Consider the following 24,211-nt stretch of genomic DNA (forward strand, 5'->3'; position numbering starts at 1 on the left):
GGGTGAGGGGCGGTGGTGGAGCAGCATGCGCCATGTGTGGAGGAGGCGACTGCCACCGTGGTGCGTGAGGGCGGAGGAGCAGCGGGGCCGTGGTTGTGCGTGGCGTGGCGTGTCAGTCCTGATGCCAGCATGGGTTGTTCACCGCTGCTGTCCCTGCTGTCGCTCCTGGTTGATGCGTGGCTCAAGCTAGGTCATTGAACCGCCGGCCACCCCAGGGGCGCTGGGAAAGGGGATGGGGCCCTCTGCCCTGGCGGGAGAGAGCCTGAGGCCCCTCTGCCCGCTTCCGGGATGCACCTGCAGCCACTGGCTGGGGAGGTCGCTCTCCGTGCGCATGGTGCCTCACCGCCTTGTGCTTTCAACTTCTTGGTCTGGAATCTTTCAAACTTATAAAAGGGAAAGAGAGGCCCGGCGCGGTGGCTCACACCTGTAATCCCAGCATTTTGGGAGGCCGAAGCGGGTGGATCACTTGAGGTTAGGAGTTGGAGACCAGCCTGGCCAACACGGTGAAACCCCGTTTCCACAAAAATACAAAAAATTAGCCGGGCGTGGTGGCGTAGTCCTGTAATCCCGGCTACTCAGGAGGCTGAGGCAGGAGAATCGCTTGAAGCCGGGGGCGGAGGCTGCAGTGAGCCGAGATTGTGCCATTGCACTCCAGCCTGGGCGATAGAGCGAGACTTCATCTCAAAAAAAAAAAAAAAAAGGGAAAGAGGAGAATGTAACGAGGAACGACCCCTGCCCCCACGTACTCGTGGGCCAGCTTAAAGAGCTGCCAGTTTGTGGCCAGTCCTGCTCCTGCGGAATCGCACTCTCCCCGTCTCCTGGAACCATTTTGAAGTGGGTCCAGACATATCCCATTTTATTCTACACCTTCAGCTGGAATAGTCAAAAGAAGTCACGAAAAAATAATTACCCTTTCTCATCTAAAAAACTGACAGTGCTGCTTAATAATATATCCAGTCTGTTCAAATTCATCTATTATCTCATAAAGGGTTTTTAACGTTTGCTGGCTGAATTAGGGACAAAATAAAGCTCATACATTGCAATTGTATGTTATTTCTTAATTCCGATTCAATCTATTTCCCTACTTACTCCTTTTATTTGTTTGTTTTTTTTTTTTTGGTGGGGCTGGGGGGCAAGGTCTCACCATGTTGCCCAGGCTGGAGTGCAGTGGTGCCATCATAGCTCACTGTGGCCTCAAGCAATCCCTGCCTCAGCTTCCCAAAGTGCTGGGATTACAGGCCTGAGACACCACACCAGGATGATCCATTTTTTCCCCTTGGCGATATATTTGTTGAAGAAACTGAAAATAGGCCGGGCACGGTGGCTCACGCCTGTCATCCCAGCACTTTGAGAGGCCAAGGCAGGCGGATCACAAGGTCAGGAGTTCAAGACCAGCCTGGCCAATATGATGAAACCCCGTCTCTACTAAAAATACAAAAAATTAGCTGGGCATGGGGGCACACACCTGTAGTCTTAGCTACTCAGGAGGCTGAGGCAGGAGAATCGCTTGAACCCGGGAGGCAGAGGTTGCAGTGAGCCGAGGTCGCACCACTGCACTCCAGCCTGGGCAACAGGGCAAGGATCTGCCTCAAAAAAGAAAAAGAAAATGGATGAAATCAGTGTGAATGTGTCAGAATAAGAGAACCAAAGATAGGATCTTGAGGAACATCAAAAGACCAGGACTCTGCCTTGAAAGAAGTTACAGTGCTTAGACATCCTTTCTTGGAAAGACACTGAAGTGGTGCATGAAGCTGAAGAAGTGTGGCCTATTGGAAACAGCACCGTAAAGAGACCCGAATCTAGTCCTGTCACCTGCTAACCAGCTCTTTAAGTCATACTTTTTTGGGGGGTCTTGCTTTCCTCCTGTGGAATAAGGAGTTTGAAGCAAAGACCCTTTTTTATTTATTTTGAGACAGAGTCTCACTCTGTCGCCCAAGCTGGAGTGCAGTGGCACGATCTTGGCTCACTACAACCTCTGCCTCCCAGATTCAAGTGATTCTCCTGCCTCAGCCTCCCAAGTAGCTGGGATTACTGGTGTGCACCATCATGCCTGGCTAATTTTTTTCTTTTTTTGAGATGGAGTCTCACTGTCACCCAGGCTGGAGTGCAGTGGCACAATCTTGGCTCACTGCAAGCTTCGCCTCCTGGGTTGATGCCATTCTCCTGCCTCAGCCTCCCGAGTAGCTGGGACTATGGGTGCCCGCCACCACGCCTGGCTAATTTTCCTGTAGTTTTAGTAGAGATGGGGTTTCAGCTTTTTAGCCAGGATAGTCTCGATCTCCTGACCTTGTGATCCGCCCACCTCGGCCTCCCAAAGTGCTGGGATCACAGGCGTGAGCCACCACACCCAGCCTAATTTTTGTATTTTTAATAGAGACAGGGTTTCACCATGTTGGCCAGGCTGGTCTTTAACTCTTGACCTCAGGTGATCTGCCCGCCTCTGCCTCCCAAAGTGCTGGGATTCCAGACGTGAGCCACCACACCTGGCCGGTCCTTTTTAATTCTATGATTTTTCTGAGGCATTCAAACAAGTCTAAAGGTGCTCATTTAACTATTTGGCGATAACCATTGCACATTTATGGCAGGAGCCAGGGATACACTGTCAAAAATAGATATGTATTATATACTTCCCTTCTGGAGCATGTAATGATGAGAATCACTAAGAAATGATAAGAGTTCAGTAATTGGAGAGGAAGAGGCAGAGAAACAGCATGAGCAGAAGAATGGGTAGAAAATGCTAGATGTATTTTAGGGTAGAGTGTCTCAATTTGCCTAGGTGGGGCAAGGGTTTGTGTAGAGGAAGAAAGAGGTAAGTGCAAATCTATCATGTGCTCAACATTTCACCCATGCTGTTTTATTACTATCTTTTTATTTTTTATTTTTTGAGACAGGGTCTCACTCTGTCACCCAGGCTGGAGTGCAGTGACACGATCATAGCTCACTGCAACCTTGAACTCCTAGGCTCAAGCAATCCTTCTGCCTTAGCATCTGCACCCTGTCTCTGAGCCATTGCACCCGGTTCCGTGTTACTTTAATTGATACAGCTACTACCTAAGAGATAGTGAGATACTATCCCCATTTTTCATACCTATTTTTTTTTCTTTTATCAACAAGCTACAGTTGTCCATAGGTATCCCCATTTTTCAGATGAAGAAATTGAATCTCAGCCGGGCATGTTGGCTCACACCTGTAATCCCAGCACTTTGGGAGGCTGAGGTGGAAGGATCACTTGATCTCAGGAGTTTGAGACCAGCCTGAGCAACATAACAAAACCCCATCTCTACAAAAAATACAAAAATTAGCCAGGCGTGCTGGTGCACACTTGTGGTCCCAGCTACTCAAGAGGCTGAGGTGGGAGGATTGCTTGAGCCCATGGGGGCAGAGGCTGCAGTGAGCCAAGACTGCATGACTGCACTCCAGCCTGGGTGACACAGTGAGATCCTGTCACAAAAAAAAAAAAAAAAAAGAAAAGAAAAGAAATTGAATCTCAGATTAAGAAATTTGCCTAAGGTTTCCCATCAAACTAAGTGGCAGAACAAGAATGTGAAGGCAAACAAAACGCAAAAGGAATTTAAAGCCAGATTTTTAAACCTCCACATTTTTTGTTTTGTTATACCATCATGAGTATTGCATATGATCCAAATATTACCACTTGTTTTATATATATGCATGTATTAGCGATAACTCTCTTTTTTATCTGCAGGAAATGGACAGGCTACTAGCATGGTCCAACTGCCAGGTGAGAGATTCCTGATGGAAACAAGTTCTCCAGACGGCAGAGATGGTGAAGGCCCTGTGTGGGAGGCGACAGTGAAACCCTATGCTATCGACATATTTCCTGTCACCAACAAAGATTTCAGGTACATCAGGTGTTCTTCCAGGAGGAATGAAGGCCCTCTCTAATCTCATTCTTTTTTTCTTTCTTTTTTTTTAGACTGAGTCTCACTCTGTCACCCAGGCACTGGAGTGCAGTGGTGCAATTTCGCTCACTGCAACCTCTGCCTCCCGGGTTCAAGCGACTCTCTTGCCTCAGCCTCCCAAATAGCTGGGATTACAGGCGCCCACCACCACACCTACCTAATTTTTGTATTTTTAGTGGAGACGGGGTTTCACCATATTGGCCAGGCTGGTCTCAAACTCCTGATCTTGTGATCCACTCACCTCGGCCTCCCAAAGTGTTAGGGTTACAGGTGTGAGCCACTGCGCCTGGCCTAATTCTTAATATTTAAAGGGAAACTAACTTGTTCACTGTCACATGTCATCTTTGCAGTGTACTATGGGATAAGTGTTATCTATGTTATTAAGATGAAGAATCTGAAATCCAAACAAGTTTGACTGGGTCTGTCAGGCAGTGGATGAGCTTGGCCTGGAACTGAAATCCCTGGGCTCTTGAGTCAGTCTGTGCATTTTCCATTACACTGGGCATAGCACTGAGAAATATAAGCAAATGCCAGTCACCCAACAGAACCCTATTCTACATGCGGAAAGGGATTGGGAGAAGGGACATCATAGTAGAGAGTCCCTTAAATTCCCCTTATAGGCCAGGTGTGGTGGCTCACACCTGCAACGTGAGCACTTTAGGAAGCCAAGGCAGCAGGACTGCTTGAGCTCAGGAGTCTAAGACCAGCCTGGCAACACAGGGAGACCCTATCTCTGCTAAAATAAATAAGTATATAAATATACATATTACATATATAAATGTATATATAACAATCCATCTTACCCTGACAATCTGCCTGCTGAAACTTACTAAACCATACCAAACTATATGAATTTATTTTTATTATTATTGTTATTATTTGAGACAGGGTCTGGCTCGTCACCCAGGCTGAAGTTCAGTGGTATGATCTCAGCTCAATACAGCCTCTGCCTCCCGGGCTCAAACCATCCTCCCATCTCAGCCTCCTGAGTAGCTCGGACTACAGGTGCGCACTACAATGCCCAGCTTATTTTGTGCTTTTGATAGAGACAGGGTTTTGCCCTGTTGCCCAGGCTGGTCTCGAACTCGTGGGCTCAAGCAATCCTCCTGCCTTGGCCTCCCAAAGTGCTGGGATTATAGGTGTGACCTACTATGCCTGGCCTTGAAAATCCATTTAATTTAATTAATTTATTTATTTTTTGAGACGGAGTCTCGCTGTCACCCAGGCTGGAGTGCAGTGGTACAGTCTCAGTTCACTGCAAACTCTGCCTCCCGGGTTCACGCCATTCTCCTGCCTCAACCTTCTCAGTAGCTGGGACTACAGGCGCGCGCCACCAAGCCCGGCTAATTTTTTTTTTTTTTTGTATTTTTAGTAGAGACGGGGTTTCACTGTGTTAGCCAGGATGGTCTCAATCTCCTGACCTCGTGATCCGCCCGCCTCGGCCTCCCAAAGTGCTAGGATTACAGGCGTGAGCCACCGTGCCCAGCCGAAAATCCATTTTATTTATTTATTTACTTATTTAGGTGTGACCCACCATGCCTCGCCTTGAAAATCTTATTTATTTATTTAGAGACGGAGTTTTGCTCTTGTTGCCCAGGCTGGAGTGCAATGGCGCGATCTCGGCTCACTGCAACCTCCACCTCCCGGGTTCAAGCAATTCTCTGCCTCAGCCTCCCGAGTAGCTGGGATTACAGGCGCCCGCCACCAAGCCCAGCTAATTTTTGTATGTTTAGTAGAGACGGGGTTTCACCATGCTGGCCAGGCTGGTCTTCAATTCCTGACCTGGTGATCCACCCACCTCGGCCTCCCAAAGTGCTGGGATTACAGGTGTGAGCCACCGCGCCCGGCCAATCTCTTACATAAATTTTTAAAAAGATGTTTTCTTCGTTTCCTAGCCCCTTCTACCCACTTACAAAGTTCCAAAGGCTTTAATGCTATTGCAACGGCAGTCAGAGGTCAAGCTGGCGGGGGTGCGGTGCAGAACCCTAATGCGGGGCAGCCTCAAAGGGGGCCGACCCAGCCCAGCACGAATGGCACCGGGCGGTGGGGGACGCTCCCGAGGTCCCCGGAACATGGCTGGGGGAAGTACTGGGGGGTGCACACACCCAGGCTCAGCTGAGGCGAGTGCGCGGCCAGGGCTGCAGCTGGCGCTGGCTGGCACTTGCGCTGGCCACTGAGGAGCTTCTGGGCGACCCTGCGCTCATGCCTACCAGGCGCCAGCCGGTAGGTGCGCAGCGCCTGCTCGAGCAGCGTCAGGCCTTTGCTGCGCGGACCCCGCAGGCCAGGAAGTCACGCAGGTAGTAGTAGTCTAGGTGGTCGTAAAGCTCCTCCTCATAGCTTATGGGTGGCGGCGGCTGGGCTGAAGACTGCGGACAGGACGTCTCGCCGGGCCGCCTGTGGTCACCCTCCCGCGCAGGCGCGCTCCTGGAAGACCCAGCACCTCGAGTTCCGATTGGCTCTGCGTGAGGGGCGGGCCTTTGCGACATCTTGGGGGGCGCCTTCGGTGACGTCACAGGGGCGGGTCTTCTGCCACGTCACAGGGGCTGTACAGAGCCTGGAGCTGGGCAGTCTTCTCAGAGTGGAGCCTGATAACCGCGACCTCCCCGCCAGTTCCTGTGTGTTGCTGGCTGGAAAGGGATAGTTAACAAACTCCCACCCAGCACAGTATTTATGTCGGTCAAAAATGGAAAACTATGTCCGGGCGCGGCCGAGGTGGGAGGATCCCTTCAGGCCAAGAGCAGCCTAGCAATATGGCGCAACCCCATCTCTGTAGTCCAACCTCAGTCTCCCAGCTACTTGAACCCTAAGATTCAAGGCTCCAATGAGCTATGATCTCACCACAGCACTCCTGCCTGCGAGACTGAGGTAAACCCTGTATAAAAAAATAAGAAAACTATCCAAGTGTACAACCGGGAGGGACTGCTTAAAGAAAACATGAGGCTGCCTGGACCCTGCTATCCCAGCACTTTGGGAGGCCGAGGCAGGAGGATGGCTTGGGTTCAGGAGTTCGAGACACGCCTGGGCAACATGATGCAACCCCGTCTCTACGAAAGACACAAAGATTAGCCAGGCACGGTGCACGCTTGGCCTAATTTTTGTATCTTTCGTAGAGATGGGGTGTCTTGCTATGTTGCCCGGGCCGGTCTTGAACTCCTGGGTTCAAGTGATCTTCTCACCTTGGCCTTTAGAGTTGCTGGGATTACAGGCATGAGCCACCGCACCCTCCTGGGCTAGGCTATTTAATAACATAAGAAAGTGCGGTGGCTCACGCCTGTAATCCCAACACTTTGGGAGGCCAAGGCGGGTGGATCACCTGAGGTCAGGAGTTTGAGACCATCCTTGCCAATATGATGAAACCCAGTCTCTACAAAAAATACAAAAATACAAAAATTAGGCCAGGCGCGGTGACTTACACCTGTAATCTCAGCCCTTTGGGAAGCTGAGGCGGGCCGATCACCTGAGGTTGGGAGTTCAAGACTAGCCTGACCAACATGGAGAAACCCCATCTCTACTAAAAATACAAAATTAGCCAGGCGTGGTGGTGCATGCCTGTAGTCCCAGCTACTCAGGAGGCTAAGACAGGAGAAGCTCTTGAACACAGGAGGCAGAGGTTGCAGTGAGCCGAGAAGCATCACTGCACCCCAGTCTGGGTGACACAGCAAGACTCCAGAGCTTGAGACCAGCCTGGGCCATGTAGTGAAACCCTGTTTACACAAAACAAACAAAAAAAGCCAAGTGTACCTGTGTCCACCTGTGGCCCCGCTACTTAAGAGGCTGAGGCAGGAGGATAACTTGAGGCCAGGAGCTGAAGCCTGCAGTGAGCTATGATCATCCCACAGCTCTCCATCCTGAGCAATAGAATGAAGCCATGTCTCTACATAGCTAGCTAGCTAGGTAATTGGTACGTAGTTTTCTATCGGAAATTTTTTTCCTAGACTTGAACATGTTTTTCTAAAGTAGCATTCAACACATCAGCATTTTACGGTGTTATTAGTTGTTAATATGATTATGTTTTTCTGAAATACAATATTCTTTACCAAAGCAGTTTTGTCTTTCAAAGCACATACATAGGTCCTCCAGTGAATTTGTCTGATGTTGGCGACCTTTGCTTTCTGATGACTGAGTCAACAGTATCTGTTTCATAAATAATGTAGCCCTATTTTTTTTTCAGACAGGGTCTTGCTCTGTTACCCGGGCTGGAGTGCAGTGGTGTGATCTCTGCTCACTGTAACTACCGCCTCCTGGGTTCAAGCGATTCTCCTGCCTCAGCTTCGTGAATAACTGGGATTACAGGTGCCATCACATCTGGCTAATATCTTTTTGTTTTTATTTTTGAGACGGAGTTCGCTCTTGTTGCCCAGGCTAGAGTGCAATGTCGCCATCTCGGCTTACTGCAACCTCCACCTCCCGGGTTCAAGTGATTCTCCTGCCTCAGCCTCCCAAGTAGCTGGGATTACAGGCATGCGCCACCATGCCTGGCTAATTTTGTATTTTTAGTAGAGACAGGGTTTCTCCGTGTTGGTCAGGCTGGTCTTGAACTCCCGACCTCAGGTGATCTGCTCACCTCAGCTTCCCAAAGTGACAGGTGTGAGCCCCCGCGCCCGGCCTAATTTTTGTATTTTTAGTAGAGATGGGGTTTCACCATGTTGGCCAGGATGGTCTTGAATTCCTGACCTCAAGTGATCGGCCTGCCTTGGCCTCCCAAAGTGTTGGAATTACAGGCATAAGCCAACATGCCCGGCCAGCCCTATTTCTTTAAGCATATACGTTTTGCACTTGTTAAAAGTATTTGAACATACAATTATCCAGCTTCCCTTGTTTATGTATGTTTGAATTTTGTATAAGCTTAAATATTTTTTCCAATCTAAGCTTTATTATATCCCCTTTCTTCTATATTTGTATAATTTTAGGTGACTGTCTTTGTTGAAAGTTTTTTCTGAAAAGCCTTAAAACAGAATATAGTTATTGGCAGCAATTTCAGAGTTATTTGAGGGCAAGTGGAGATTTATAATGATGATTCAAATGAAGCAAACTAAAAAGTAATGAAGCAAGACAGAGGATAAAGCAGTATTCACTTGAGCACATCCCAAAAAAATAAAATTTCAAATGTAACTAGAAAAAGGTATGCTGAAGATCGTAATACAGGAATAATTATTCATATTCAAAATAGCTTTAAAGCTGCTCACCTTTTGAATGTTGGGAATTGACCAGGAGGTGGCTGTAACCTAAGATGGTTCCTTCAGTAATGACCATTTTCTTTTTCAACATGATGATGATTCTCCACCTTCTAAGAGACCAAAGACCAACGAACCACCACAGCCACCAGTTCCGGAACCTGCCAATGATGGGCAACGGAAAGTGAGGGAGTTCAACTCTGGTAAGTTCTCAGTGAAATCCACAACCTTTTCCTTCATCTTCTGGACTCTCAAGGTGGCTGATGAAAGTTACAACATGCTCATCTACAGGGGGAAATGCTTTAGCATGTATTACTATGTTATACTCTCACCTTTGTAAAGCCAGGAGCTTTTTGAAAGTCACATTGTAGACATTGTTTAAACACGGTTTGAATTCACCAAAGCATAGGACATTGTTTCATCTCATATTAATTAGTTGGCTCAAAATTAGTGTTAATGACTTAGTAATTCAATGGTTTCTCTTAGCTTTAAAACTTTCTTTATTTCAGAACTATTTCACCTCTTGGTTTTCGTTTTTGCTGTGTGTCACTGCCTGCCAGCTGCTAATGTGTTAACTCCCAGTGGATCATGTGTCCTGTGAAGGGACTAAATGAGATATTAATGGCAAATTATGTTGATGATTCATATTTTGAATATAAATAGATCATTAAGCTTGTACACATTTTGAAAATAGTATGTTAATATTCTATTATGTCATAGTCACAATGATTGGCTACATATTGAATTTATATGTACATTAAGTTGTTGTATGTTTATGTTCTTTAGCATTCTAACTTGCAACGCTATATCTGTTAAGTCTTTTTTTTTTTTTTCCAAGAAGATCAGACTCTGATTTATTGAGGCATCTGTTTGATGCCAAGTTAAGTGGCCCAGGCTCTGTGTAGGGGGTGAGGTTAACGCAGGAAGAAGGATGGTGAGGGGCAAGGGTGCCAGGATTAGGTTGGAATGAGGCTCCCCAAGTTTCCCTGGCCCTGGCCGGTTGTGCTGCTCTCCTGAGCATCTGATGAGCTTGCAAGAGTGACTCCGAGAGGTGGGTGGTCCAGGGGCTAGGGCAGGGACTTTGGAGTCACGCTGTTGGCTTTGAATCCAGACTCCTACACTTGGTAGCTGTGACCTTTCCATGCCTCGGTGACCTGCAGAACTGAGCTCTGTCTGAGCCAGGTTCCATCCAGGCACTGCGGATCCCTCCAGAGTTAAACCACCCCAGGTTGCTCACTATCTGCTGCCTTCTCAAGCAGATCCTTGTCTCCTTGGAGGCCTTCACAATCCAGTGGAGGAGGCGAAACTCATCTGCCTCTGTCCCTCTGGGTGCGCCTCATGCCAGGTGCATCTGTGGACACGGGCCATGCTCCTGGGCTTCCAAAGTTGGAAAAAGTTGCCAGGCTCAGGTGGCTATATCAGAGCAGCTGCTACCCTCTGGACACAGTGACAAAAGAACACTGGGCCTAGAGCCCTGGTCTGGGGCACTGGGCAAGGCTCTTGCACTTCTCTGAGCCCGTTTCCCCATCTGGAAAGTGTGCTGATTGAGTCTCCCTTTGGGCACTGAGGGCTCAGTGTTAGTTTGAGAGCCAGCATCTGGGGTTTGGGCTGTAATTCCCCTTCAGCCCCATAGCTGGGGGGAGTCAGGGACTTTGTCGGGATTACCCTAGGCATCAGTCCAGCTTCCTGCTCCTGGCTTGGGCTCAGCATCTGAAATAGTTTGGGGGGCAGGTGGTCCTGGTGGGGGTTGGGGCTTTTCCCCAGACTTAGGTCACACCCAGAGCCAGAAATCTTGACACCTGCTCTGGGCTAAGGATGCATCTGGCCCCCAGGGTACAGGTAACTGCCCACCTTAGCTGGTTTCTGCCTGCCAGGGCCAATCTTCAGACTTCGGGACTTCCCAGCCTATCCCACCTCCCTCTCTGGCCAGCCTTGAATCCTCGTGGGTCCAGCACTTTTTCCAGGCCGTCTCCTGGTTGTCCTCCTGCCCCGAGTCCTGGCTCATGCTGCTCCCCCTCCCACTCACCATGACCCACAAGGACCACTCCACACCCAGCTCAGCCCCATCCCCTTGGATAGTCCTTTCTCTTTCCTCAGGCGACCAGGTGCATATCTTGGTGTCAGGACCTTCCCTCTACCTGGGAATGCCTACTGGTCACCTCGGTCACAGAGACCAAGGCATTTACTTGATATGAGTGCCTTTAGTTCATTGTCTACATGGCCAGGGAGGGAGTCAACGATAGGCTTTTCACTTGCTGCAAGGGCCAGTTCTCCTGGCCCCATGGCCCTAGGGATGGAGGATGCTGCAGGATACACACCCCTCACTTCCCAGCTGAGGACTGTGGGCCATCTCAGGGCGATTTCACAGTCACCGCATGCCCCACCCCCTCAGCTCTGCAAATACCAAGCAGCGCAGCCTGCCTAGGGGACAGTGGGCTCAGGACTGCCCAGGTGGACTCAAGACTGCCCAGGTAGTCCCCAGAGTGCCCTTGGCAGGCCCCTCACCTAGCTGCTCCCACAGCTCTGTAGCAAGAGTCTAACCTTTTTTGAGTGTGGAGCCTGCTGAGAATGAGAGCTGTGGGCTGTTTTCCCAGAAACGCATGTGCCTGCTCTCCACACAAAACCTTGCATTGTTTCAGGGGGCTCACACCTCCCTAAGTGCCCAGTTATTGAACCCCTCGGACCTGAGAATGAGGAACTTTGCCTCAATAGAGTCTTTCTGTGTTGCCCAGGCTGGAGTGCAGTGGCACAACCTCAGCTCACTGCAACCTTCGCCTGCCAGGTTCATGCAATTCTCCTGCCTCAGCCTCCTGAGTAGGTGGGACTACAGGTGTGCGCCTACCACTCTTAGCTAATTTTTTGTATTTTTAGTAGAGATGGGGTTTCACCATGTTGGCCAGGATGGTCTAGATCTCTTGACTTCGTGATCCGCCCGCCTCGGCCTCCCAAAGTCCCAGGCATGAGCCACCATGCTAAGTCAGGGTTCCTCTTAAACTTGTATTTTTAAGGTCTAGGGTCCCTCTTACTTAATCTTTTTTTTTTTTTTCTTTTTTTGAGATGGAGTCTTGCTCTGTCACCCAGGCTGGCAGTGGCGCAGCCTCGGCTCACTGCAACGTCCGCCTCCTGGGTTCAAGTGATTCTCCTGCCTCAGCCTCCTGAGTAGCTGGGACTACAGGCACCTGCCACCATGTCTGGCTAAGTTTTGTATTTTTGGTAGAGACGGGGGCGGAGGCAGGGGGTTGGGGAGGGGAGGGGGGATTTTGCTTTGTTGCCCGGAGCTCAAAGTGATCCGCCCACCTCTGCTCCCAAAGTGCTAGGATAACAGGCCTGCAGGACTGCACCCAGCCACTGTAAAGCCTTATTCCCACACAGCTGAGACATGTTTTAGGAAGTTTGCCAAAAGACCTCTGGAGACCTCCTCATTGTGGCCTCCCTGTTGTCGTGTTTAATTTGATTGATCTTCTGCCCTCCTGCTTTTCAGAAATTAAAAGGCTAAAAAGAGGTATTAAACTTTAAAACTTCTCTTATAGTCTCCCATTAAACTAATTCTAAGAACCACCAAAAAAGGGAAAAATGTTTTCGAAAGCAGTAAAATGATATGGACTGTTAGTATGTAAAATATAGGAAATAAGTCATTATATATTAGTGCTGCTCTGACATAGGGACATATTATTGAGAATCAGCTTTTGCTCAGTTTTCAGAGAAATGGAATAATCATATCGCTAATCTGTGTAAACAAGTTGAAGAATTGTCTGACAGAAAATACAGTATGTTTAAATTGGAAAAGTCCTGTAATACTTTGTTCATAAGCATTTACACAATGGGGTTATTGTTCATCGTGGGGGTACTGTGGACAAGCCCAGGGCTGCTGGTGAGTCATGCCATCCTTACACGTCTCTCCTTTTAAGGTGCTTTGTAGTTTCTGTCTAAATATTAGAAACATTCTTTGTTTCTAGATTACTGCAAAACTAAGGAAAAGTTTTATTTCTTTAGCATTTCTTTTAAACTTTCAGCATGGATATTGGGGATTTATTTACATATTTATTGCAAAGCCCTGGATCTTAGAGATTTAATTGAATATTATTTTTTGAAACTAATTGTTTCTCTTAATCTGCTTTGTTAAATTCGATATTCACCAAGATGCCCCTATTGTCTCTACTTTATCTTTTTTTTTTTTTTGAGATAGAGTCTCACACTGTTGCCCAGACTGCAGTGTAATGGTGCAATCTCAGCTCACTAAAACCTCCACCTCCCGGGTTCAAGCGATTCTCCTGCCTCAGCCTCTCAAATAGTTGGGATTACAGGCAATTCTGCTGCCTCATCCTCCCAAGTAGCTGGGATTACAGGGATGTGTCAACACGCCCAGCTAATTTTTATATTTTTGTAGAGACAGGGTTTCACCATATTGGCCAGGCTGGTCTCGAACTCCTGACCTCAAGTGATCCATTCGCCTCAGCCTCCCAAAGTGCTGGGATTACAGGCGTAAGCCACCACACTCAGCCTATTTTTTATTATATTGTTAATTTAGTACTATTCTGAGTAAAAATAATTTGCTATTACAGTTTTACAAATTGACTATGACAATTTTATTAATGTCAGTGCTTTTTATAAAGTGAAACAGATTATGTTGTGGGGCTTTTGTTGTGATGGTGATTTATTTTTTAAAGACAGTAATATTCAGTTGTGAAATTATAAAAATAATCTTCACATTTTATATATATATATATATTTTTTTGTTTTTGAGACAGAGTTTTGCTTTTGTTGTTCTGGCTGGAGCGCAGTGGCGCAATCTCGGCTCACCGCAACCTCTGCCTCCCAGGTTCAAGCGATTCTCCTGCCTCAACCTCCAGAGTAGCTGGGACTACAGGTGTGCACCACCATGTGCAGGTAATTTTTGTACTTTTAGTAGAGACAGGGTTTCACCATGTTCGCCAGGATGGTCTTGATCTCTTGACCTCGTGATCTACCTGCCTCAGCCTCCCAAAGTGCTGGGATTACAGGCGCAAGCCACCGCGCCTGGCCCACGTTTTATAACTTTAAAGCAATATTCATGGTAATTGCCTTAGAGAAAGATACTTTTGTTGTGATATATAAGTATGATATTCAAGTATAGTGTACAGCAAAGGACATTAAACCTAAGTCAGCACTAATGTGTTATATGATACACTTGAAACTTTAGTACAAATATTAATGATTAGCAAATAGACTTTAACACATAATGATAGCAAAAAAATGGAGCTGTTCAGATGAGAGACCACTGGTTATGTCTGATTTTATTTTATTTTTTATTTATTTTTTTATTTTTCTTTTTTTTATTATTATACTTTAGGTTTTAGGGTACATGTGCACAATGTGCAGGTTTGTTACATATGTATCCATGTGCCATGTTGTTTTGCTGCACCCATTAACTCGTCATTTAGCATTAGGTATTATCTCCTAATGCTATCCCTCCCTCCTCCCCCCACCCCACAACAGTCCCCAGAGTGTGATGTTCCCCTTTGTTGCCATTGCTTTTGGTGTTTTAGACATGAAGTCCTTGCCCACGCCTATGTCCTGAATGGTATTGCCTAGGTTTTCTTGTAGGATTTTAATAGTTTTAGGTCTAGCATTTAAGTCTTTAATCCATCTTGAATTAATTTTTGTATAAGGTGTAAAGAAGGGATCCAGTTTCAGCTTTCTACATATGGCTAGCCATTTTTCCCAGCACCATTTATTAAATAGAGAATCCTTTCCCCATTTCTTGTTTTTGTTAGGTTTGTCAAAGATCAGATAGTTGTAGACATGCGGCATCGTTTCTGAGGGCTCTGTTCTGTTCCATTGATCTACGTCTCTGTTGTGGTACCAGTACCATGCTGTTTTGGTTACTGTAGCCTTGTAGTATAGTTTGAAGTCAGGTAGCGTGATACCTCCAGCTTTGTTCTTTTGGCTTAGGATTGACTTGGCAATGTGGGCTCTTTTTTGGCTCCATATGAACTTTAACGTAGTTTTTTCCAATTCTGTGAAGAAAGTCATTGGTAGCTTGATGGGGATGGCATTCAATCTCTAAATTACCTTGGGCAGTATGGCCATTTTCACGATATTGATTCTTCCAACCCATGAGCATGGAATGTTCTTCCATTTGTTTGTATCCTCTTTTATTTCATTGAGCAGTGGTTTGTAGTTCTCCTTGAAGAGGTCCTTCACATCCCTTGTAAGTTGGATTCCTAGGTATTTTATTCTCTTTGAAGCAATTGTGAATGAGAGTTCACTCATGATTTGGCTCTCTGTTTGTCTGTGATTGGTGTACAAGAATGCTTGTGATTTTTGTACATTGATTTTGTATCCTGAGACTTTGCTGAAGTTGCTAATCAGCTTAAGGAGATTTTGGGCTGAGACAGTGGGGTTTTCTAGATATACAATCATGTCATCTGCAAACAGGGACAATTTGACTTCCTCTTTTCCTAATGGAATACCCTTTATTTCCTTCTCCTGCCTGATTGCTCTGGCCAGAACTTCCAGCACTATGTTGAATAGGAGTAGTGAGAGAGGGCATCCCTGTCTTGTGCCAGTTTTCAAAGGGAATGCTTCCAGTTTTGCCCATTCAGTATGATATTGGCTGTGGGTTTGTCACAGATAGCTCTTATTATTTTGAGATATGTCCCATCAATACCTAATTTATTGAGAGTTTTTAGCATGAAGCGTTGTTGAATTTTGTCAAAGGCCTTTTCTGCATCTATTGAGATAATCATGTGGTTTTTGCCTTTGGTTCTGTTTATATGCTGGATTACATTTATTGATTTGCGTATGTGGAACCAGTCTTGCATCCCAGGGATGAAGCCCACTTGATCATGGTGTATAAGCTTTTTGATGTGCTGCTGGATTCACTTTGCCAGTATTTTATTGAGGATTTTTGCATCAATGTTCATCAAAGATATTGGTCTGAAATTCTCTTTTTTGGTTATGTCTCTGCCAGGCTTTGGTATCAGGACGATGCTGGCTTTACGAAATGTGTTAGGGAGGATTCCGTCTTTTTCTATCGATTAGAATAGTTTCAGAAGGAATGGTACAAGTTCCTCCTTGTACCTCTGGTAGAATTCGGCTGTGAATCCATCAGGTCCTGGACTCTTTTTAGTTGGTAAGCTATTGATTATTGCCACAATTTCAGACCTGTTATTGGTCTATTCAGAGATTCAACTTCTTCCTAGTTTAGTCTTGGGAGGGTGTATTTGTCGAGGAATTTATCCATTTCTTCTAGATTTTCTAGTTTATTTGCATAGAGGTGTTTGTAGTATTCTCTGATGGTAGATTGTATTTCTGTGGGATCGGTGGTGATATCCCCTTTTTCATATTTAATTGCATCTATTTGATTCTTCTCTGTTTTCTTCTTTATTAGTCTTGCTAGCGGTCTATCAATTTTGTTGATCTTATCAAAAAACCAGCTCCTGGATTCATTAATTTTTTGAAGGGTTTTTTGTGTCTCTATTTCCTTCAGTTCTGCTCTGATTTTAGTTATTTCTAGCCTTCTGCTAGCTTTTGAATGTGTTTGCTCTTGCTTTTCTAGTTCTTTTAATTGTGATGTTAGGGTGTCAATTTTGGATCTTTCCTGCTTTCTCTTGTGGGCATTTAGTGCTATAAATTTCCCTCTACACACTGCTTTGAATGTGTCCCAGAGATTCTGGTATGTTGTGTCTTTGTTCTCGTTGGTTTCAAAGAACATCTTTATTTCTGCCTTCATTTCATTATGTACCCAATAGTCATTCAGGAGCAGGTTGTTCAGTTTCCATGTAGTTGAGCAGTTTTGAGTGAGTTTCTTAATCCTGAGTTCTAGTTTGATTGCACTGTGGTCTGAGAGACAGTTTGTTATAATTTCTGTTCTTTTACATTTGCTGAGGAGAGCTTTACTTCCAACTATGTGGTCATAGGTCCAAAATGGAATAGGTGTGGTGTGGTGGTGAAAAAAATGTATATTCTGTTGATTTGGGGTGGAGAGTTCTGTAGATGTCTATTAGGTCCACTTTGTGCAGAGCTGAGTTCAATTCCTGGATATCCTTGTTAACTTTCTGTCTCGTTGATCTGTCTAATGTTGACAGTGGGGTGTTAAAATCTCCCATTATTATTGTGTGGGAGTTTAAGTCCCTTTGTAGGTCACTGAGGACTTGCTTTATGAATCTGGGTGCTCCTGTGTTGGGTGCATATATATTTAGGATAGTTAGCTCTTCTTGTTGAATTGATCCGTTTACCATTATGTAATGGCCTTCTTTGTCTCTTTTGATCTTTGTTGGTTTAAAGTCTATTTTATCAGAGACTAGGATTGCAACCCCTGCCTTTTTTTGTTTTCCATTTGCTTGATAGATCTTCCTCCATCCCTTTATTTTGAGCCTATGTGTGTCTCTGCATGTGAGATGGGTTTCCTGAATACAGCACACTGATGGGTCCTGACTCCTTATCCAGTTTGCCAGTCTGTGTCTTAATTGGAGCATTTAGCCAATTTACATTTAACGTTAATATTGTTATGTGTGAATCTGATCCTGTCATTATGATGTTAGTTCGTTATTTTGCTCGTTAGTTGATGCAGTTTCTTCCTAGCCTCGATGGTCTTTACAATTTGGCATGTTTTTGCAGTGGCTGGTACCGGTTGTTCCTTTCCATGTTTAGTGCTTCCTTCAGGAGCTCTTTTAGGGCAGGCCTGGTGGTGACAAAATCACTCGGCATTTGCTTGTCTGTAAAGGATTTTATTTCTCCTTCACTTATGAAGCTTAGTTTGGCTGGATAGGAAATTCTGGGTTGAAAATTCTTTTCTTTAAGAATGTTGAATATCGGCCCCCACTCTCTTCTGGCTTGTAGAGTTTCTGCGGACAGATCAGCTGTTAGTCTGATGGGCTTCCCTTTGTGGGTAGCCCAACCTTTCTCTCTGGCTGCCCTTAACATTTTTTCCTTCATTTCAACTTTGGTGAATCTGACAATTATGTGTCTTGGAGTTGCTCTTCTCAAGGAGTATCTTTCTGGCGTTCTCTGTATTTCCTGAATCTGAATGTTGGCCTGCCTTGCTAGATTGGGGAAGTTCTCCTGGATAATATCTTGCAGAGTGTTTTCCAACTTTGTTACATTCTCCCCATCATTTTCAGGTACACCAATCAGACGTAGGTTTGGTCTTTTCACATAGTCCCAAATTTCTTGGAGGCTTTGTTCGTTTCTTTTTATTCTTTTTTCTCTAAACTTCCCTTCTCACGTCATTTCATTCATTTCATCTTCCATCAGCAATACCCTTTCTTCCAGTTGATCGCATCAGCTACCGAGGCTTCTGCAATCTTCGCGTAGTTCTTGATACTTGGCTTTCAGCTCCATCAGCTCCTTTAAGCCCTTCTCTCCATTGGTTATTCTAGTTATCCATTCGTCTAATTTTTTTTCAAAGATTTTTACTTCTTTGCTATTGTTTTGAATTTCCTCCCGTAGCTCAGAGTAGTTTGATTGTCTGAAGCCTTCTTCTCTCAACTCGTCAAAGTCCTCCTCCGTCCAGCTTTGTTCCGTTGCTGGTGAGGAACTGTGTTCCTTTGGAGGAGGAGAGGTGCTCTGCTTTTTAGAGTTTCCAGTTTTTGTGCTCTGTTTTTTCCCCATCTTTGTGGTTTTATCTACTTTTGGTCTTTGATGATGGTGACGTACAGATGGGTTTTTGGTGTGGATGTCCTTTCTGTTTGTTAGTTTTCCTTCTACCAGACAGGACCCTCAGCTGCGGGTCTGTTGGAGTTTACTAGAGGTCCACTCCAGATCCTGTTTGGCTGGGTGTCAGCAGCGGTGGCTGCAGAACAGCAGATTTTCATGAGACCACAAATTCAGCTGTCTTATAGTTCCTCTGGAAGTTTTGTCTCAGAGGAGTACCCGGCTGAGTGAGGTGTCAGTCTGTCCCTACTGGGGGGTGCCTCCCAGTTAGGCTGCTCAGGGGTGAGGGACCCACTTTAGGAGGCAGTCTGTCCGTTCTCAGATCTCCAGCTGCTTGCTGGGAGAACCACTACTCTCCTCAAAGCTGTCAGTCAGACCGGGACATTTAAGTCTGCAGAGGTTCCTGCTGTATTTTTGTTTGTCTGTGCCCTGCCCCCAGAGGTGGAGCCTACAGAGGCAGGCAGGCCTCCTTGAGCTGTGGTGGGCTCCACCCAGTTCGAGCTTCCTGGCTGCTTTGTTTACCTAAGCAAGCCTGGGCAATGGCGGGCGCCCCTCCCCCAGCCTCGCTGCCGCCTTGCAGTTTGATCTCAGACTGCTGTGCTAGCAATCAGCGAGACTCCGTGGGCATAGGACCCTCCAAGCCAGGTGCGGGACACAATCTCCTGGTGTGCCATTTTCCATGCCCATTGGAAAAGCGCAGTATTAGGGTGGGACTGACCCGATTTTCCAGGTGTGGTCTGTCACCCCTTTCTTTGACTAGGAAGGGGAACTCCCTGACCCGTTGCACTTCCCGAGTGAGGCAGTGCCTCGCAATGCTTGGGCTCGTGCACAGTGCGCTTCACCGACTGTCCTGCACCCTCTGTTTGGCACTCCCTAGTGAGATGAAACCGGTACCTCAAACAGAAATGCAGAAATCACTCGTCTTCTGTGTCGCTCAGGCTAGGAGCTGTAGTCCGGAGCTGTTCCTATTCGGCCATCTTGGCTCCACCCCATGTCTGATTTTAATACTCCCTATGCTCTTGACTTTTTCTTTTTTTCCTTTGAGACAGAGTCTTGCTCTGTCACCCAGGCTGGAGTGCAGCAGCGTGATCATGGCTCACTGCAACCTTCACCTCTCAGGTTCAAGCCATCCTCCCGTCTCCGCCTCCCTAGTAGCTGGAACTACAGGTGAGAGCCACCATGCCCAGCTAATTTTTGTATTTTTAGTAGAGACAGGGTTTTGCCATGTTGGCCAGGCTGGTCTCAAACTCCTGACCTCAGGTGCTCCACCCGCCTTGGCCTCCCAAAGTGTTGGGGTTACAGGCATGAGTCACCGCACCTGGCCACCTCTTAACTTTTTATATCTGTTGTATTATTTGAATCGTGAGTAAATAAATGCTAGTTGAAATGATGCAGTTCAGGAGAATCTTCTAATTCTCTTACTAAAAAAAAATATTGTTTTAAGTCCAATAAAGTTACACTAATGTTTATGTGTGGAAAATATTACCTTTTCCAGCCAGGTGCGGTAGCTCACACCTGTAATCCCAGCACTTTGGGAAGCTGAGGTGGGTGGATCACCTGAGGTCAGGAGTTCAAGACCAGCCTGACCAATATGGTGAAACCCCATCTCTACTAAAAATAAAAGAAACTAGTCAGGCATGGTGGTGGGCGCCTGTAGTCCCATCGGGAGGCTGAAACAGGAGAACTGCTTGAACCCAGGAGGCAGAGGTTGCAGTGAGCCGAGATTGTGCCATTGCACTCTTATACTCTGTCTCAAAAAAAAAAAAAAAGAAAATATTACCTATTCCATTTAGTACTATATGTTTTAAATGATATTAGCTGGTATTTGTTTTGGCTTTATAATGTGGTTCAGATTTCTGTAGAAATTCTGGCTGTATCTACATTGCCTTAATGGGATATTTCTTTTTTTCTTTTTCTTTTTTCTTCAGCTGGAGTTTCACTCTTGTCACCCATGCTGGAGTGCAATGGTGTGATCTCGGCTCACTGTAACCCCTGCCTCCCAAGTTCAAGTGATTCTCCTAGCTAAGCCTCTTGAGTAGCTGGGATTACAAGCACCTGCCACAATGCCTGGCTAATTTTTGTATTTTTAGTAGAGATGGGTTTCCCGTGTTGGCCAGGCTGGTCTTGAACTCCTGACCTCGTGATCTGCCTCCTCAGCCTTTCAAAGTGTTGGGATTACAGTCGTGAGCCACCGTGCCCAGCCTGTCTTTTCTTTCCAAAGCCACCTTGGTGATTAAATGTTAAATATGTACTAGTGGATATTACTTTGCTGAATATTGCCTAGTGAATATTAGGTATTTATTCTCACCTTGCAGACATGAACTTTTGAATTCAACATGTGAAGATTTACAACTTGATAAACCAGCTTCAGGAGATAGGTCTTCAGTCTTAAGTCAGATTAGAAGGTTATGTGAAATAATTATTTAATGCTTAACATTGATTTTTTAATGGTATCTTCCACATGAAATAATATTCCTCCAACATTTAATTACATGCCAGGACAGGAGAATTCATGTTTTCAAAATTCTAATACTCTCTAGGGCAGTAAACTCATTTTATTTTTGTTAACCCATTATAAATACATGTAAATGTGGCATTTATGGGTAGACAGAACTAAAAGAACAATATTTTTCCTACTTTTGAGATGCAAAATTTATCTGGCATAATGCATTGACAGGTTATTATTGAAGCTTGCACCAGACAGCTGAGCAAACATTCATCAAATGTCCATGAAACCCAGCACATAAGAGGCTTCCTTTTAGATTATGGAGCCACGCATATCATCTCTTAATTGTTAGATGTGTTTTGAAAGAAATAGAAATATAACTGATTTTCTTATTTGTTTTGGCTCTGGAGTAGAGTGGGGACAAAACAGAATGGAATCACACTGTTTAGATTTACTAAAATGGAAGGATTGCAGCGAGATTATATCCCTAGTCTCCCCATAGCAAATGGCACCTGCTAGCCGTTTTTTTTTTGAGATGGAGTTTTGCTTTGTCGCCCACGCTGGAGTGCAGTGATGTGATCTCAACTCATTGCACCCTCCACCTCCCAGGTTCAAGCAATTCTCCCTGCCTCAGGCTCCCAAGTAGCTGGGATTACAGGCACCTGCCACCACACCTGCCTAATTTTTGTATTTGTAGTAGAGCTGGGGTGTCACCATGTTGGCCAGGCTGTTCTTGAACTCCCAACCTCAGGTGATCTGCCCACTTCAGCCTCCCAAAGTGCTGGGATTACAGGTGTGAGCCACTGCACCCGGCCTGCTAGCGGTTCTTGAGCACACTGAGTTCTGCTTTTTCCCAGCTTTAATGAATGTCTGGTTCTTCCTTTTTTGTGCAGTGTGTGTCAACATTGTTTCAGTAATAAATACATTCTGGATCTTAGAAATAATTTTAGTCACAGGAAAAGAAAAAATAATACTGCCTATTTTATAATAATAATATTTAATAACCCAAGCTATTAAACCCATTAAATTGAGAAAACTTGTATTCCTGTGATTTCGACAGTAAAGGAAGAATGGTATGCCAGAATCACTAAATGAAGAAAGATGGTGGATCAGCTTTTCTGCAAAAAAATTTGGTCTCTTTTTTCCCCTTTCAACTAAAGTATATTCCTGAGTAATGTTTTTTATAATGTTGTTTTATTTTAGGAAAGTAAATATAATGAGCAGGACTCAGCTCCAGTTTTTTCTTACTGTTTTGTTTTTGAGACAGAGTTTCACTCATGTTACCCAGGCTAGAGTGCAGTGGCGCAGTCTCGGGTCACTGAAACCTCCGCCTCCCAGATTGAAGTGATTCTCCTGCCTCAGTCTCCCAAGTAGTCACCTGCCACCATGCCCAGCTAATTTTTGTATTTTTAGTAGAGATGTAGTTTCACCTTGTGGGCCAGGCTGGTCTCGAATTCCTGACCTCAGGTGATCCACCCACCTCAGCCTCCCAACATGCTGGGATTACAGTTGTGAGCCACCACGCCCAGCCTCTCTATTTTTTTTTTTTTTTTGAGATGGAGTCCAGGCCAGAGTGCAGTGGTGTGATCTTGGCTCACTGCAACCTCTGCCTCCTGGGTTCAAGCAATTCTCCTGCCTCAGCCTCCCTAGTAGCTGGGATCACAGGTGCGTACCACCACACCCAACTAATTTGTTTTTGTATTTTTAGCAGAGACGGGGTTTTACCACGTCGCCAGGCTGGTCTCAAACTCTTGACCTCAGGTGATCCACCTACCTTGACATCCCAGAATGCTGAGATTACAGGTGTGAGCCACCGCACCTGGCCAGGAGTGGGTTATTTTTATGGTTCCCCTTTTTAGACCATATAGGGTAACTTCCTGATGTTGCCATGGTATTTGTAAACTGTCATGGCGTTGGTGAGAGTGTAGCATTGAGGATGACCAGAGGTCACTCTCGTCACCATCTTGGTTTCGGTGGGTTTTGGCTGGATTCTTTACTGCAACCCATTTTATCAACAAGGTCTTTATGACCTGTATCTTGTGCTGATCTCCTCTCTCACCCTGTGACTTAGAATGCCTTAACCATCTAGGAATGCAGCTCAGTAGGTCTCAGCCTCATTTTACCCAGCTTCTATTTAAGATCGAGTTGCTCTCGTTCAAACACCTCTGACAGTATTGCTGCTTTCTTTAAGGTTCCTGAAAGGGAGAGAAGAAATCTTAGATTTGTCATTGCTGGGAACCACTGCAAGTATTCAGGAAATATTTACTACTTCCAACCTCATAATCCTGCAGTCATTTGGCACCTGTGAGTCAGGTGCCAGGAACTGGGCAGTGCAGAAGACAGTGCCCTGCCCCGTGCATTCTGGAGCATTCAATCTGGTGGGGAAACGTGTAGTAAGTAGGAGATATTTGCTCTGTAAGAAGGTATAAGGTCTGGGAAAGAATTAAGTGGAATAAGGGGAATGGGGAGGCAGGGGGTGTGATTGGGGCAGCCTTGATGATATGTGATTAGCACGTTCTGTGGTTGGCCTTGCCTCTTTCTAAACTTCCACTTTTCACTCTCAACTCCAATTGGTTCTTTTTTATTTTATAAAAACTTTGTTAGAATTAGGTTTATATATTTCCTTGTTGAATTAACAGAATAATTTTATTTAACATCACTCTCTAGTGTGACTGAAAGCCTCTAATCCTTTACTGTTATTTGTTTATGGGCATATTTCTTTTTACAGCTATGATAATTATTTCATTTTGTGTGGTTTCTCAAAAATACATGTGTTTCTGATCTCAGAGAGTTCCTATACTAGAGCCCTTCAGTTTTGGTGCTAATATCATGAAGTAAGAATTTAAGACAAATCTTGAGATGTTAGAGGAAAGGCAATCTAAGAACAAAGACATTAATTATTAATAAATAATTAAATTATTAATTAATTTCAAGTTGACATTTAAGTTGAGGTGTGGAGGTGAAGGAGACAGTTGGATAAATAAGTCTGGAAGTAATGAGAAAGATCTGGCAATAGATACAATTTTGGATTTTGT

The 24,211-nt window shown here is 45.4% G+C and overlaps 1 pseudogene; it reads right to left on the reverse strand.

Annotated features, from left to right (window-relative positions):
* Window positions 1-5,841: 5,841 nt before the first annotated feature.
* On the reverse strand, window positions 5,842-6,406 carry LOC105737733 (annotated as a pseudogene).
* Between the last annotated feature and the right edge of the window lie 17,805 nt (window positions 6,407-24,211).

Source organism: Nomascus leucogenys, chromosome 17 (genome assembly GCF_006542625.1).
Source record: "Nomascus leucogenys isolate Asia chromosome 17, Asia_NLE_v1, whole genome shotgun sequence".
Lineage (NCBI taxonomy): Eukaryota > Metazoa > Chordata > Mammalia > Primates > Hylobatidae > Nomascus > Nomascus leucogenys.